Below are 16005 nucleotides of genomic sequence, written 5' to 3'. Positions count from 1 at the left end.
AAATTTGTGCCCAAGACAAGGGCCTATAAAATTTTGAAGAATAAATTAGATGATGTTGTACAGGAAAGTGTTTTAATATGGAAAAAGGCATTTGGTTTGTTACTTCCAATAGCAACAGAGGAGAAAGAAGAAGGGGAAGATGCAATCAAAGTAGACAACTAGGAAGATTATGATGAACCAAACAACCTGGAAGAGAAAATAAGTAGAAAGCTAGAGGAGAGTGGACAACAAGATGTTATCACCATAGAAGATATTTCATATTAGACACAATAGAATAAAAATGTTTTGACTGAGGAAGAACTAAAAAATGTAGCATTTACAACCTCAAACACTCCTCTTCCACGCACCAATACAGTGTTAATACAAATTCAGGATTACCCAAGGATTGACAATGCACTGACTATGAGCACCTCAATTGATAATTTTCAAATCACTTCAATCACAATTGATGATAAGGGGTAGCAAGATGTAAGTGTTAAGGAGCACGAAAAAGCTATAATTGTGATTAAATATCCACCACCTACGACTAATCTTGTTATTTACAATGATGAAGGAGAACAACAAGGAAAAGCATATTAGTCCACACATAATGTGTCAAGACCTCATATTGAGGGAACAAAGGAGGTTGAGCAACCAAAGCAAGAGGAGGTCAAGAAGCCAAAAGACAAAGAGGTTATCCAAGCCTTAATACAATTGTCAAGTGTTTTTCTTGTCTCTACTGAAGTGTCAATTATTATACTTGTTCAACATGTTACACTTACTCAAAAGGAGAATACTTCTATAGGACAACAAACACAAAGATCGAGTGTTCAAGGGACACAATTGCATATCGCACTATTGACTGTTAGCACACTAAGGTCACAAATAATAACAAAGAAGATTGAGTCACCTTAGACTTCAGTGACTTTATACGAGGTCATTACACTTCCTAAGTCTGACCCTAATAAAATGGCACTTGAACAAATACTAATTTTACAAGAATTGATGAGCATAAAGACCAAGCAAGAAGAATTAAGAAGAGAGCTCAAGGAAAAAAAGGTATTGCATGATATAAAGGACATTTTTGTAGGTGCATTTGAGATTCATAATGTAAATGAGAAGATAACTATTTTAGAACAATTAGTTCATATTATGGATAAGGTAAGTAATGAGGATATTAAGACCAATGAGAAATTGATGAAATGGTCTAAGAAGAAGTTTGAGCACAAAGTTTTGGAGAAAGTATCAACATAATTTGTAATCAAATAGGTTGAACTTTCAAATATTGTAAATATTTTAGGAGTTTTTAAAAATATTTATTCTCTATATATAAAGATTTGTGATGTTGAGGTCTTCACTGCAGAGAATCAATAGTTAATTGATAAACTACAAGCAAATTTGAAGGCATGTGGACACTCTTTGAGCAAGGACACAAGTTCTAGCTCTATTCAAATTAATAAATTGACTTTTGCACAAAGAAGATTAGTTGAGCTGATGGCTAAAGATGGATACTTTAGAACCAAATTGATTTATATTCAAACCATGTTGCTATCTCATTTGGAGGTAATGTAGAAGGAATTGTCAATCAGAATAGATTTAGTTAAGAGAGATATGCATCTCTCTATTGTAGATAGTCTAGTGGATCTAGCGGCTCATCTAGAAATTAAGATTCAAGTTATGGAATCTATCAGATTTGGTTGGAAGCATGGATTAGAGGTGCTTTTACAAAATCATAAATTTTGGATAAGTACATTTTGACCCCTACAACCCCAAAGCCATAAGTGTCAAAAACAAGGGGGAAGTATAATCATGACACATATTACAAGGGGGAAGTATTAGCTATGCAAAGTAATATCAGATATCAGAAACACACCTATGAAAGATCAAAGTTAATAATATTCATTTTTCAAAGAGAAGTGTACATATGATGTATATAGTGAAGTCTTTATGGACCGAGTCATGATCTAAGAGGAAGTGCTATTTTGTAATTTTGAATGAAATGCTAAATCATGACAAAGTATATTCTCTACTAATGTCAAAGGGGGAGATTGTTGATCTCTACACCATGTTGCCTATTAGGTTCCAACACTTAGTCATTTTGTAGGCAGAGTTGGTCGGTCATCACTATGACCGAGCCACCCAATGAAGGCTGAGTATTTATGGACTTGATTATATTCAATACAAGTCGAGCAAGTATAAGGTTATCAAGCACCCTAGTATAGACCAAGTCATAGTATATGTTGAGCAAAGATAGAGAATGTTGAGTGAGTCAATTATTATTGAGCATACAAAAGCTAAGAGACAATGTGAATATTGGTTGTGACTGAGCGTCAAGATATTCAAGTGCCAAGTAAACCAGTTTTGACATATATGTTTATGTCGACACAAATACTTATGTAAACCATTTTTGGTTGAATTCTATGTGATATTTTTGGATTGTGGACACATCTGAGGAGGTATTTACGCATTTTGTCAAAGGGCATCAATCCCTAGAAAGGTAGAGTAACCAATCATAAAATTAGAAGGACTAAATGATACAAGGGAAAACTATGGGAGAACACTTTCGTGCTATGATCATATAAGACCATAATGTGCATGTTTAGTCTTCATATTGTGAGTAAAAAAATGTTATTAGAAAAATGATAACAAGCCACACTAAATGCTTTGAATTCAATCCTCTTTTTATCCTTTTGTCTTTATATATGGTCATGGCACCACCTAGGAAATTATAATGTTGACTTAATTTCAAACTGCATTCTTTTTTTTCCCCCTTAACCTCCTAAATGTTATTATGCATGAAATGGAAGAAACGTGTGTGTGTGTGTGTGTGTGTGTGCGCGCGTGCGTGTGTGTGTGTGCGTGCGTGTGTGTGCGTGTGTGTGTGTATGTGTGCGCGCGTGCGCGTGCAAGCGTGTGTGTGTTGAAGTTGATGAAAGATCAACCCCAAAACTCCCAAGAATCACCTACATGCAAACATTTGTTACAAAAAGAGAGAATCAAAAGCTATGGAGGTTGGAATTTCCAAATCCATAGATAAGACATTCTTGATGAGAAAAAAGAGAAATTGCTATTATCAAAATTGAATGAATAAATTACAAAGAGAGTGATTCTTATAAAAGGAGATAAAAACCCTAACAGGAAACTAACCTAGGTTGCATGATAATAATCTATAAAATAAAATTTTATTATATGCCCAAAGGTTAGCTTAAGTAAACTAGAGATAATAAGTGGCTTAATAATTAAATCAATATGATTTAATTAATAAGAAAAATCTTTATTACTCTAATACCCCCCCTTGAGATAAATTTAAGGAGTAGCTTAAAACCTAGAAACTACTACTGAAAGTAAATTTGGGTCCTAGCAACAAGGCCTAATGAGGTACCCAAGTACAACTAAATCTTTGAAAAGGGGAGAAATAGAGAAAACCACATGGGAAAAACCATACTCCAAAAAGAGATAGAAATAATGCCAAAAAGAACTAGTGAAGGACTGAATAAGCTTCCAAACTAGGGAATGTCCTAGAAGATAGGATCAAAAGATGATTATGAAGAATGCCACTTAAGCATGTAGAAGCTACAAAGCTCTATCAAAAGTAATCATTGATCTGAAAAACCTCCACTGAAATAGAACCTAACTAGGTAGAGAAGACTATAATCAACATCGAATTAGGAGGCACACAAAGGCAAACAACTAAATTTGAAGATACAGATTGCATGAAACACCAAAGCCTGAAGAGTTGATCAATCGAACATGGAAGGCTACAACCAAAGTAGGAATGAAAAGAAGAGTGTCTATATGGTAAATGATCCATCTCATTGAAATGGATAGGTACCTAGTTGCTACATCTACCTAGTACATAGGAACAAATACTAAATACATAACTCACCCCATCGAACCAAGGAAGCATGAGAAATAACATAAGAACCCCCCCTAATGCAGACAAGGGTGAGGTGATGGGCAATTGTAAAAGTGGGCCAAAAGAATTGCATGTCAAGGAACCACAATCAAGATGCACAAAAGAGTACATATTAGTGTACTAAGGTGATTAATCTTAGACACGTCATGTGACTAATTTCATAGAAGGGAAACTCACTGGATAAAGAAGATGGCAAACAAAGGAAAAACATCAACCCCCTATAACACTTTAATCAGAGTAGTGCATGTACAATAAGGAAAAAGATATAATGAATCCCAAGAATACAACAATCAATATGAGTGTCCTCAGATGACATTGCTTGAATCAAAAGCAAAAACAAGGCAAAACTACTGAAACAAAAATACAAATGCAATATGGGCACTTGATCTCAATGTGTTTGCAATAATACATACAAATGATGTCTAAATATACTAGAAGAGTCATAAGATTGATACAATAGCTAGTACAACCCCCAACGAATCATCTCAAGCAATAAAATTGATCCCCAAACCTAAAACAACCAAGATATTCACTAGAATGCAAAAATGCAAAATATTGAATAGAATGTGCCTAGAGAAGAATGTGGAAAAACAACTAGCATCATTGGAAAGAGCTTTGAAATACCATTCTAATGATATAAAGAATTCCTAAATTAGAGATGAGATGCTCAAGATATATCTCTTGGAGTGTAAAACTATACCCCAAACTTTGATAGCAAAAAAGTATTAAAATAGAAAACTATATGTACCACTATGATGAGATTAGAACCAACCTTCTAACGATATCTTTTTTGCAAAAAATGAAGTTTGTATGCCTGAGATATGAGCAAAAACATGAAGGCAGGCCAAAATTAAGCCTAAAAAGCAAATAGGAATGTTGATGTCAACAAGTGATGAGCATAACTTTGACAGCCAAATGGTTGTCGAGGCAAAATAATGCCATAAAAAAAGACTCCTGCCAGAAAAAAAAAGTCGATAACTAGTAACATGTGCTAGATCAAAGGATTGGTGCCAGAGAAACAAATATGGTGGCCAAACCACATGTCAAAAAGGATGCCTTTGAACAAATCAAGGAAACCTTTATTCGCACCTCCACCCAACCAAAAAAATTGCCCATTACAAGTCATTCTTTTTTGAAAAATTGAAACCTTTGCAAAATGAGATGTCAGTTAGTGATGTGACAAGTGGGGCCCAAGGTGCTTGAGCAGCTTCATAAAGAGGCACCAACCATGTAAAAGAATGATAAACCTCTACTCCCAACCATAAACAAGGCCATCAAATAAGCTGCCCAAGTATGAATGTGGCAAAAAGAACTCTCCACCAAAACACTCACATGGGAACCACACATACGGTGAATAGACTTTGTCAAAAAAGAGTGTATGACCAAGAACATCAAGTACGAAGCTCAAGAATGCCACCAATGCAGAGGAGAAAGTTGTGACACCTTTGATGAAAACCAAAATCATCGCCAAAATACACTATTTAAAAGGAAAAAAAATTCCATTGCATTGGCAAAGTCATCGATCCCAAAAATGTACAAGTGACAAGTACAAAAGAGTGTGCATGTGGGCGTAAGGAAGGCCAGATGAGTTGCATGTATGGAAAACTCCAATTAGAATATACAAGAGATTAGCAAAAGTACATGAATGGCTCCAATATTCAAGGCAAGGTCCAAGGTTTTCAAATGCATGTTGGAGTACAAGTAATGGGGTCCAAAGTGCCATAAGACCACATCATTTAAGGGGACAACTTTGACCAATCTCCATTGAGCATCAAAAACCATAAACACTGCCTTTGTAAGCACAAAACCACCATACACAAATCAAAGGAAGGGGCCAAATGAAGAGGCATGATAGCCAAAAATATCAGGTCAATGGACAAAGCTGACAATTGTTAGATCAATGACCCAACAAAAAGATTGGCTTCACCAAAAAAGACGTGTTGTTGGCATGGGGCTCTATGCCTGTGGACCAAATTCACATGCACTTTCCTAAAAGGAAACTTAGCATAGAACCATACATCTATTGACAAGGGTCGCAAGGGCCTTGTATGGAGCTGTTGGCAAGATGGGACAGAGCCAGTAAAGGGTACAAAGGGCAGTGGTACCAATCAATGCCCAAAAAATACTTGTACCAAATGACACTGACATGGGGCATGTGGTTGGAGGAGGACCATCAATGAAATATCTCTCGCTCAACCCCCCACCCCACCAATTTTTTATTTTTTTTAAAGCCTTCTTTCAAATTCATAAAAAGGAATGCATGCACCTCACCATTTTGGAAAACCATCCAAGCGTTTATGCAAAATCTTTTTACCAAATGTGACTTATTTTAATAAAAATAAAATTGACTCCTCAAATTTTGAGCCCAAGGTTGTATGACCTTGGGCTAAAAAAAATTACCTATGATTTTAACAGCATCCAAAATGGATGTATTTTATATGGAAATGGAGGTTTTCAGGCACTCTAAGCTCAATATGATGTTTATTTAGGCTCAAAGTGCTCCAAAAAATAGGTCCTCCCCAAATCTAATACAAATTCCTCTAAAAGCCACAAATCTAAAAATCGATGCCAAATCTCTCAAGAACATAATAAGGGCATGAATATCTGGAGCTCTAATACAATGTTGAAGTTGATAAAAGATCAACCCGACAACTCCCAAGAATCACTTGCATGCAAACGTCTATCATAGAAAGAGAGAAACAAAAGCTATGGAGGCTGAAATTGCCAAATCCATAGACGAGACATCCTTGATGAGCAAAAATAGAAATTACTATTATCAAAAGTGAATGAATAAATTACAAAGAGATCAATCCTTATAAAAGGATATCAAAACCCTAACAGGTAACTAACCTACATTGCATGATAATAATTAATTATTATATTCCCAAATTTAGCTTAAGTGAACTAGAGATAATAAAATTGGTATCTCTAACAATTGTTGTCTATTAGTGTCAACCACTTAGTCATTTACAAGGTAGATTTAGATGGTCATCACTATGATCGAGCTACTCTATATAGGTTGAGGCATGTACATAAGCAAGTATGTACTGAGCTCTATAGGAGCTAAGTAAGTGTATGGTCACCAAGTACTTCAACACGAGCTGAGCTCATCAGTGACTGAGCAAGAATCAAGTATACAAGTCTCAAGTTACATAGTGTGGGTTGAGCATAATACATGTTTGGCATCAGAAGAGTAAAATAGGTCTAGCAACAACAATGTCGAGCATCATAAAATAGTAAAGATCGAGCAATGTTGAGTTTACATAAAATTCATAAATGGAACAAACTTTGAGGTAACATGTTTTACAAGCTAACATGGAAGGAACATTTAAAGATTTTAGAGGTTGATATAAATTATTTAAATGATGTGGATCATGGATCCCTATGTAATGTGATCAACGATTCAGATGGAAAGGCTATTATGGAAGGATCTAGAAAACTCTTCTAAATAGAGACGATCTTAACCTAGATCAAAGTGTGAGAGAGACATGCATATTAAGAGCAAGAGTAGAGAAGTATATGCATGTGAACAAGGAGTAAAGTGAAGGATTAAGATCAGTTCAGAAGTAGTGAAGGGTTTTGTTATCATCTAACAAAGCAAGTGACCTATTCATGGCAGTGAAGTGAACAGGAAAGACAAGTAATATCATATCAAAGGAGAGCATCAATTAGCAAGGAGAAGACTCAAAATCAACTTACACAACAAACTAAGAGTCAGTTATTGAATCAGTTATAACCAACTTGAATCAGGGTAAATCTCTTAACAAAGTGGTCTTAACAGATCTTTGTAAATGTCCTAAATGAGTCCTTACTTTGTTGTAAGTATTAAATCCCCTAACAAGGTGAGACCCGATAGTCTCTTAAGCCTTTAACAGGGTAGAGTCCTCATAGGATAGATCATATCTTATGATCAAATATTGTAACCTTAACCGGTTAACTTTATTACTGTAGTAATGAAGATTTGTGGGTGTCATCCCCACCCCAATTTTACCTTCACCTTGGAGGGTTTATGGGTAACAAATATTGTGTTATGTGTTTCATTTTCATGGATGTGATTGATCAAATTTATATGTTACAACATATTTACATTACAAGTTTTCATGCATGAGTTTATTGATAGAAGTGAATGAACTGGTGAAAAGTTTAAGTGTTTAAGATTCTAATTCACCCCCTTTCTCATTATCTTTGTTATATTGTTTATACCTCCATCAGTCAACAAATAAGTGACTTGATAATTAAATCAATATGATTAATTAATAAGAAAAACCTTTATTACTCTAACAATACATACATAAATATGTATGTGTGTATACCAACATACATAAATACATATATACATATATGTTTGTTCAATTTCATGTATATTAACATTTAGGAGGTTAAGGGGGAAAAAAAAATGCAATTCGAAATTAAGTCATGATATGTGTGTGCGTGTGTGCGCGATCATGCGTGTGTGTGAATGTATACATACATACATACATTCATACACACGCATATATCTATATATGTATATGTATATGTATGTATGTATGTACATATGTATGCACATAGACACATATACATATTTATATGTATGTATGAGAAGTTTTAGATGATGAGTTAGACAACTTACTTGACTAACAAAGATGCATTTTATGCAAATGGCTAGTTACCTATTAAGAAGTAATGTATTTAGATGGTAGATAATGTTATCATGTGGAAGTTAGAGATAGAATAACAACATATAATTCTCTCACTTTGGAGGATGGGATAACAATATGAGTTTTTTTTTAAATAAATGGTTTTCTGATTAATCTTTTAAAAATAAAAGAACCTCCAATAATTATGGCGGAGAGACATACATAAGGGAATGAAATTGGTTAAGAATAAATAAATGAATCAGGTCAACTATGCCCAAGTTAAAAGATATGGATTTAGTTATGAATTGGGGAGAACTGGCATTGGGTGGAGCATTGGAGGACGAGAAGGAAGACTGGGAGGAAGCTTTAGTTACTAGGTTCTAGCACTTTTACTTCTTTATAAATGATTGCATTACTTGCCTTTATGTTGGTTGTTATTTTAGGTGGGAAATTCTTGATAGCAGTGATCTTTGTGAAAATGATTTTGTTGCCTTAAGGTTTTTTAATTAAAAAGACAACACTAAGTCACCACCCATTCTTAGAAGGGAACCACAACCATCTAAACAAAATTGCCTTAGATTTTAACAGTGTCCAAACTGGATGTATTTTATATGGAAATGGGGGTTTTCAAGCACTTTGAGCTCAATGATGATGTTTGTTTGGGTTCTAAGTACTCCAAAAAATAGGTCCTCCCCAAATCCAATACAAATTCCTCTAAAAGCCATAGATGCCAAATCTCTCAGGAACAGAACAAGGGCATGAAGATCTGGAGCTCTAATACAATGTTGAAGTTGATGAAAGATCAACCCCACAACTCCCAAGAATCACCTACATACAAACACCTATCACAGAAAGAGAAAAACAAGAGCTATGGAGGCTAGAATTGCTAGATCCATAGATGAAACATCCTTGATGAACAAAAATAGAAATTGCTATTATAAAAAATGAATGAATAAATTACAAAGAGATCAATCCTTATAAAAGGAGATCAAAACCATAACATGTAATTAACCTATATTGCATAATAATAATTAATTATTATATGCCCAAAGTTTAGCGCAAGTAAACCAGAGATAATAATGTTGGTATCTCTAACCATTGTTGTCTATTAGTGTCAACCACATTGTCATTTACAAGGTAGAGTTAGACGGTCATCACTGCGATCGAGCTACTCTATATAGGTCGAGGCATGTACATAAGCAAGTATGTACTGAGCTCTATAGGAGTTGAGTAAGTGTATGGTCACTGAGTATTTCAATATGAGTCGAGCTCATCAACAACTGAGCAAGTATCAACTATACAAGTCTTATGTTACATAGCATGTGTCGAGCACAATACATGCCAAGCATCAGAAGAGTAAAATAGGTCGACCAATAGTAATGTCAAGCATCAAAAAATAGTAAAGGCCGAGCAATGTCGAGTTTACATAAAAGTCATAAATGGAACAAAATTTGAGGTAACGTGTTTTACAAGCTGACATGGAAGGAACATTTAAATATTGTAGAGGTTGATACAAAATATTTAAATGATGTGGATCATGGATCCCTATGTAGTGTGATCAACAATTCAAATGGAAAGGCTATTATGGAAGGATCTAGAAAATGCTTTACGAAACTTTTTAAATAGAGATGATCTTAACCTAGATTAAAGTGTGAGAGAAGCATGTGTAGTAAGAGCAAGATTAGATAAGCATATGCATGTGAACAAGGAGTAAAGTGAAGGATTGAGATCAATTCAGAAGTTAGTGAAGGGTTTTGTTATCATCTAACAGAGCAAGTGACCTATTCATGGCAGTGAAGTGAAAGGGAAAGACAAGTAATATCATATCAAAGGAGAGGATCAATTAGCAAGGAGAAGACTCAAAATCAACTTACATAGAAAACTGAGAGTCGGGTACTGAATCAATTTTAACCAACTTGAATCAGGGTAAATCTCTTAACAGAGTGGTCTTAACAGATCTTCGTAAATCTCCTAAACGAGTCCTTACTTTGTTTTAAGTGTTAAATCCTCTAACAAGGTGAGACCTAACAATCTCTTGAACCTTTAATAGGGCAAACTCCTCACAAGGTAGATCATATCTTATGATCAAATATTGTAACCTTAACTACTTAAATTTATTACTATAGTAGTAAAGATTTGTGGGTATCATCTCCACCCCAATTTTACCTTCACCTTGGAGGGTTTCTGGGTAACAAATATTGTGTTATATGTTTCATTTTCATGCATGTGATTGATCAGATTTATTTGTTACAACATATTTACATTACGAGTTTTCGATGCATGAGTTTATTGATAGATGTGAGTGAAATGGTGAAAAGTTTAAATGTTTAAGATTCTAATTCACCCCCTTTCTTAGTATCTTTGTTATAGTATTTATACCTCCATTAGTCAACAAATAAGTGACTTAATCATTAAATCAATATGATTTAATTAATAAGAAAAAACTTTTATTACTCTAACAACACATACATAAATATGTGTGTGTATACATACATACATATACATATACACATATATACATATAAATATGTATATACATATATATACATATATGTGAGTGTGTGTGTGAGAGAGAGAATTTTTAGATGACGAGTTAGACAACTTACTTGATTAACAAAGATGCATTTTATGCAAATGGTTACTTACCTATTAAGAAGTAATGTATTTAGATGGTAGATAATGTTATCATGTGGAAGTTAGAGATACAGTAAGAACATATAATTCTCTCACTTTAGAGGATGGGATAGCAATATGAATTTTTTGAAATAAATGGTTTTGTGATTAATCTTTTAAAAATAAAAGAACCTCCAATAATTATGGCGAAGTGACATACATAAGGGAATGAAATTAGTTGAGAATAAAGAAATGAATTGGATCAAGTACGCCCAAGTTAAAAGAGATAGATTTAGTTATGAATTGGGGAGAGGACATAAGAAATTGGTGTTGGGTGGGGTAGCTTTAGTTACTAGGTTCCAATACTTTTACTTCTTCTATATAAATGATTGCATTATTTGCCTTTATGTTGGCTATTGTTTTAGGTGGGGAATTCTTGATAGCAATGATCTTTGTGACAATGATTTTGTCACCTTAAGTTTCGTTAATTAAAAGAACAACAGTAAGTCAACACCCATTCTTAGAAGGGAACTACAACCATTTTTTTTTTCATGATACCATTTTGAATTGGGGTCTTTTAATTCATCAATATATTTGGACTTGTACATTTCCAATTGTAGTTTTGACACCTTATTTACGACAATCCTCGTAGAATCTTGTGAGTCAGTTTCTTTGATTCCTCTTAACAAAATCAATTGGGCATCCAAATCCTAGAGTTAGTAGGTGGCATATTGGTTGTTCTCTACTGTACATTGTATTTGCATATGAAGTGAAGGTGGAATTAGTAGTAATTTATGTCATAAGATGCATTTAGATGAGAACCAAGTTGTTCACTATGTAATTTTCTGAATGACGCCTCCCTCATAACGCATAGTATAGGATAAATCTTCAAGTCTTCCTAGTGGGGAAGGATGGAAAACTTGACATCAAATCAAGATACATAGTTCCAATGTAAATGAAATTTATGTTGCATTATCATCTACCCCAAAAGCATAAATAGAGTGAGGCATAAATTTGAAAGTAGTGGCACTTGTTCCACCCAATTTTTTATTTGGGAACTAACTTATTTTCTCAGTCTTTACACAACAATCAATTCTTTGTTATACCATAGAACAAAGGTGTCATGTTTTTGACGTATTCTAGAATGGAACAAAAGACCATTTGCAAGTTTATCAATCCTTATCTACCATAATGGACATAGAGAAATTGTGCTCTTGTGATCTAATTCTTCCTATGTCATAGCTACCTATTAAAAATCTACTCTAGCTAGCCTTTTCTAGACTATTAGATAAACAAAAAACTATTAAACTCATGCATAAGAACCATATAAACTCCCTTTGTTATGTATGAATGTTGAAGTAATAAATAGATTATACCTAAATGTTCAATATTGTGTGAGTGCTAGCAAAACACTGAAATGTTTTTCCTAAAAACTCCAACAAATTTATAGAATATTATTGAATACGTGATGATAGGAAAACATGAGTTTTCTTTTTGCATAAGCATCTTAAATAAATAGATGCTTCCATTCTAAGTCTATCATCTTGAAGTATAGTCCTTTTCTAAAATTTTGTTTAATGACATGTTTCAATATTGCATCATGATAATTGCCTGTGTGTAGATAGTGCTTGAGAAATGTTAAGTGTACATGGGAATTTTAGTTAAGATCTAAAGTTGTTGTTGAACTTGGATTCACTACTTCTTTTAAATGAATCTCTTGAATTAACCTTAAGAACAACCTCTAATCATTATCAGATAATGATTAAATTCATATACCAAAACCATCTAACTACCCAAATTGGTACTATGACACATTAGAGGAACCTATTGAAATGTTGGGGCTATGATTGCATGGGATAATTGGAAGTTGAATAGAACTTTCATCTTGTCATAGAAATTCAGGATATACTAGTTAAACAATACTTCTCATCCTACATTGTGATTAAAGCTCTCAAGATTACATGTTGTTCATAAGTACACTTGTTGTAGCATTTACACATAGAAAATGGTTTTGTAAATGTTGGTGTAATATTCTAAATATGAAAACACGGTCCATTTATTAATGGTATTTTGTGATGCATCATGTAATTTCTCTAATATTACCTTACTGTGGAAGTAACTTACTAAATAAAATGTCTAGGAGTAAGATAGGACATTTATGGTTTCTTATAAATTATGAAATTATGATTGGATTTCTTATATTGTTATGAGTCAATTCTCTGATTTATATTGCCATGCTAAATGTAGATGAGTGCATTCTTTGAATTATACTAAAATTCTTTTGTTTACATGTTTTGTTGTCATGAATGTATTTTAGACTCCTTTATGGGATGGGTGTAATGTGGAAAATTGGTAGGGATTGGAATGCATACAATATGTTTTGTTTCTTCCTACCTACTAGTGTTAGTTAGAATGGATACAATATGTTTTGTTCCTTCTATCAATTAATTATGGCTCTTAAAATGCTTTTGCCAAGCCATTTTATATTATTCCATATGTGTAGATATGTTGTTATTTAATTTTATTGCATATGAGTAGATATGATGTTATTTATTTAACTGCATATGTGTAGATATGCTACTTACTTTTTATTTTACCTATCATATTGTCATTAGGTTACTTATACATATGTGGAAAGTAGTATGATTTATGACTACACTAAATCCATTTGATCCTCTTGTTTTGATTTTGCAGGCTTCTCGTGCTAGGGTCATGGCATTCTTCATATTAGGTAGGATCGTGAGGGGTGATAAACACCCTGTGGTTGGCATGGTTAAAGCACTTGGGCCACATTCTCATCTCAAATAGTGGATGGAAAATGGTTGTGGAGACTGAGACTTGCAGGGGGACACATGTTCGAGGCATCTTATTAAACTCTCATTGATGTTATGTAATTCAACATCTTATGGTGATCACCAGATGTACTCATGTACGAAGTGTATATGAGAAAAACCTACCTGTCGAGAGCATGCTTAAAAAGGGAAAACATTAGTTGTACATGTTCATATATCAAGATTCAAACAATAAACAACTAAAACTACTTGCATTTTACTAAGCTAAACAACCGATAGATATGAGTCCCACGCAACCTCGAAGCAGCTCAACAAGGACACTCATGTGAACCTTGTTGGTGTTCTCTAGTTGGAGGGATGTGGATATGCTCTCCCAAACACAACAATTGAATGAATCCCTTCAATGTTGAATGCATGGAAATGAGATATGAACCTAAGCTAGGTGAGTGAGGAATGCTTCAAGAGGAGGCTATGGAAGGATTCATTCTTAAAATATTATAGGAAATGGAGATGAATGCAAGAAAGAAAACTAGATTATTAATGCAAGAAAGGAAATCTAACAGCTACCAAAGAGTTAGTAACAATGCATGAAATCACTAAGAGCTCTAGAACTATACTAGCATGATAACAATGCAAATGAGGGAGATGAGAAATGCTTGAGACAAGGGCTCTATTTCTAATTTTGAGAGAGGCCTTGGGGAGGTGGCATCTATGCGGCATCCACATAGGTGCCACAAGGGAGACACATGGGCTTAGGAGACAAGACATGCAAAGGTCAACATAAGCCCTTTTGGTGATAAAGATGGCTCAAGATTTCCCTAGACATGTGTGAGCAACCTTGGAAAAAGGAAAGGGGTACAAGTGTGTAAGAGTGTAAGAGGCTTTTGGATAAAATAATAAAAGGGAGGCTTTCTTAGATTTTGAGTTGCTCACACGTGTAAGCAACCACTCAGGGGCTAAAAGGTGCTTAGGGAGGTGTTTAGGATAATTAAGTGGGATTAACTAATGGGTGGGCTAGGAAGGATGAGAGTGATGGGTGGTAGACTAAGTTATAGGTGGGATTAAGATTAAATTAAAAAAGATTTAATTTAACCATAGGATTATATAATTTAATAAAGTGGAAGGTTAAATAAATTTAAATTTATTTAAAAGGGGATTTATGGAGCACTATGCATTAAAAAAATTTAAGCCATTAGAGGGGATGCATTTAAATTAAATTTAAATACATTAGGGAAGTGAACCTATTTAATTAAATAAGTAGAAGAATATGACAAATATAATTAATTAATTATAATGTCAAGGGAAATATTAAATAAATGAATATAGTGTTTAAGACAATTTTAAGTGTCTACACGAAGATGTTACTTAAATGATCTTGAATGTCACCATTAAATCATGCATTTTGATGGGTGGATGACATATAGGTCAAAAACCTTAGATAATGTGATGTACTTACATTCCTTAATGGGAAACTACTTTATAATCTCTGATTGTGGTTAATGGGATGAATGTTGACTTATCAACTAGGGTTTTTGCTTATTTATTTCCACGATTTTGGAAATTTGATAATGTGGTCGTTGCTTAGTAGGACATGGTTCTTATATGATCCCTATTAATAATTGTTTGATTAGTCTATAATGGATGTGTTTTTTGTTTTTTTGGTCGGTAATAAGATTATATTTATTCATCTTAAAAGAGAGCATTACATATAAAGATCAACAAAATGGGCATTACATCCCATGACTTGAACAACAACCTAAACCTACATCTTATATCTAAAACCATTTACATTTCATAAATAAATAAATAAACCTATAACACCTTTCATTTTATACATAGGGATTATAAGCCTATACACGATCTGTCGTTCCCATGACATCATCAAAGAAAAAAGAGACCCACCAAGGTTTGAGTTATCTCACCATCACTTCTTGCTTACTGTTCATCAATTTCATATTTGCTAGAAATCATCACCTTTGTTGTTGTTTTGTCAGCTCGGATCTTTAAAGTTACCCACCAATTTGTTTCACTAAAGACCAAGCAAATTCATAATTTTCATTGATTCCACCTCGTATTCCCTTTCTCT

The sequence above is a fragment of the Cupressus sempervirens genome, chromosome 8 (genome assembly GCF_028749045.1).
Source record: "Cupressus sempervirens isolate cs-2001-9-10 chromosome 8, ASM2874904v1, whole genome shotgun sequence".
In the NCBI taxonomy this organism is placed as follows: domain Eukaryota; kingdom Viridiplantae; phylum Streptophyta; class Pinopsida; order Cupressales; family Cupressaceae; genus Cupressus; species Cupressus sempervirens.
Note: the sequence above shows the minus strand (reverse complement) of the source record.